Here is a 3,151-nt window from a genome sequence, read left to right on the forward strand (position 1 = left end):
CCTGGCCCCAGAGGGCACATGCTGGGCTAAGGGACCCCCCACCCATCCCCAGTGCACGAATTTCGTGCACCGGGCCTCTAGTAAGATAAATAATTAGTAATAAGTCGTGGACCCACCATAACTATAATAACAACTTTTAATAAAAACTCAAATTTATTATACTTGCTTTGATTCATTCTTTTATGTAGAACTAGAGGCCCAGTGCACGAAATTTGTGCACGTGTGTGTGTGTGTGTGTGTGTGTCCCTCAGCCCAGCCTGCACCCTCTCCAATCTGGGACCCCTCGAGGGATGTCCGACTGCTTGTTTAGGCCCAATCCCAAACGGGAAGTCGGACATACCTCTCACAATCCAGGACTGCTGGCTCCCAACCGCTTGCCTGCCTGCCAGCCTGATCACCCCCTAACCACTCCCCTGCCGGCCTGATTGACGCCTAACTGCTCCCCTGCCGCCGATTTCCCCTAACTGTTCTCCCTTGCAGGCCTGGTCGCCCCCAACTGCCCTCCCCTGCAGGCCTGGTTCCCCCCAACTGCCCTCCCCTGCTGGCCATCTTGTGGCGGCCATCTTGTGTCCACATGGGGTGGCCATCTTGTGTGTTGGAGTGATGGTCAATTTGCATATCACTCTTTTATTAGATAGGATGGGATACAGAAAGGTAGACACTCCCTCTCCATCTCAGTCTGTCTCTCTCCCTCACTTACAGTGACCACTATCTTGATAATGGTGTATATCATTATTCCCATGCATGTTCACATATGCACACACATATTTATACACACACACACTAGTAATATACTTTCTTTTGCACATTTAGGCATGTAATTAAGTGGAATTATACTATACCTATCATTCCACACCTTTCTCCTCTCTCAAAATTATACTTTTGAGACTTATCCAACTGACAAATCTCTAGTTAATTTTCAGTGCTCATTGTGTGACTAACCCATAATTTATTTTTTTCCCTTACTGAAGGAGTTAGGTTTTCCTACTTTAATGCTCTTAATAGAGCAGTAATGAACACCCTGTGCAAGAGATTCACCAGGTAAATTACCAGAAGTGAATTTACTAGAAACTTTCAACTTTAACTGTTAAATTGCTTCTGAAATGATCTCACCAATTTATACTCCCGTCAGCAGTATATGTAGTTTGGGGGCCCCCGGGGCCTGGTGTCTTACCCGGAGAAATCTGAATTGAGAAAGGTTGGCTGGGGCAGTTTGGGGGTAGGGGCTAGGAAAGGAGAATGATGGCTGCAAGGGGATCAGCCCAGAATCTGTCAACACAAAGGATATGCCAGCGTTTGCCATGAAACAGGTGTGGGCCACCATAAGACATCAGCATGGGATCATCGTAGAGCCCGTGCAAGAAGCCTGGATGGAAGGACAAACAGTGCAGCACAGAGAACCTGAAGTTATCATCAAATTCTTAAAGGCTGAAAAACAAGAATTTCATTTGCCTTGCCAAAGGAACCGAAGATGAGTAATTCCCTGATGATGGGGTTGATAAAAGAACCCAAGAGAATGCCCACAAGAATCAGCTTTAAACATCTGCCAACAGCACACAGCATGACCACCAACACCAGAGCACAGTCAGGTAATGTTAGTGGAGGCAGTTAGCTAGTTATTCATAAAGGCAGGAGGTAGATACTATTAAGTATAATCAACTGGGGAGCATGAGCTTGCTTGCTTTGCCAGGAAGTCACAGCTTCACACACTCCCCAGGAAACCACCTTTCTGTTCCCCACAGAACACTGGGAAAGGGATAGAACAATGAAGAGGAACTTAAGCACATGAACAAGAGAAGTCAGAATGGCACAGGGGGAGGTGCTTGACCATAGCCTGGGGAAATACCATACTAGATTGGTTGGAAGGTGGGCCCAGTGCAGTTTGGAAAGCTTGGGAAATTGACTGGTTATTTTGAAAAAGGTGGTCCTAGTCTTTTACAAGCCTGAGATACTATAACCTCATAATCCCAGGGGAACAAAGATAGAGATTCATTTTCTCTTCTCTTCTCTTCTCTTCTCTTCTCTTCTCTTCTTCCTCTCTCTCTCCCTCTCAGCTAGTAGCCAACTGGAGCCCACAACAAATTTCCACTGGCAACACTACTACAACCCTGGCTAGGTTGGAAGAGTGACCAAAAAAGTTATAACTCTATCCTCTATTGGAATTTTCATCTAAAGACAGAAGAATTGGGCCCAATAAGTAAATATAAATGGTGGGAGAGAAAAATAAAGTAACTTCATAATTATAGTATTACATCAGACTTAATACTAGAGGCCCAGTGCACAAAATTTGTGCACTGGTAGGGTCCCTAGTGGCTAACGGCTGCTGGCTGGGTATTCCTTCCCTTCCCCAGGCCAGCTCCACCCCCTGGTCAAACTTTTGGACAACTGCCAGTCGAGGGGACAATTTGCATACTATGCTTTTATTATATAGGAAAACAAACATTCCTCTAGGTTGGCTTTATCCTGCCCTCTAGAAAACTTCTAGTCAACAAATGCAATTTGTTTTAAAATTCTGGCTAAGTCATATACAATTTAAAGGTAAAACTACCAAAAAAAGTGTAATGCTTCTAAAATCAAATAAAATTATTTGGAAATTTCATGCTCTTCTGAGTAGGTATCAAAGCAGCAGTACCATTTCCTATATTTAACTAGAATTACTAAGTATTCATGTAAATAGCTTTTACCAATTGCTTGAGCACTTACTAGTATAATAAGCAAGTAGAAACAAATTGAAAAACAAACCTTGATATTTCACCTGTCAAAATACAAATAGTATAGAATGAACAAAGAAGAAAAATATTCTTATTTAATACTAGAGGCCTGATGCACGAAATTTATGCAAGAGTAGGCCTTTACAGCCTTGGTGGCTGCCTGGATCCCTCCCTTGCAGCCTTGGCAGCTGCCTCGATCCCATGGCTGCAGCCCCTGCTTCGTCTGGAAGGTCATCTGGTTTAATTAGCATATTACACTTTTATTATTATAGACTAGAGTCCTGGTGCACAAAAATTTGTGCTCTGGGGTGGGGGGCCCTCAGCCCGGCCTGTGCCCTCTCGCAGTCTGGGACCCCTCAGGGGATGACCACCTGCTGGCTTAGGCCTGCTCCCCGGGGGATTGGGCCTAAGATGGCAGTCAGACATCCCTCTGGCAGCCC

Source organism: Myotis brandtii, unplaced genomic scaffold (assembly GCF_000412655.1).
Source record: "Myotis brandtii unplaced genomic scaffold, ASM41265v1 scaffold251, whole genome shotgun sequence".
NCBI classification, from domain to species: Eukaryota; Metazoa; Chordata; class Mammalia; order Chiroptera; family Vespertilionidae; genus Myotis; species Myotis brandtii.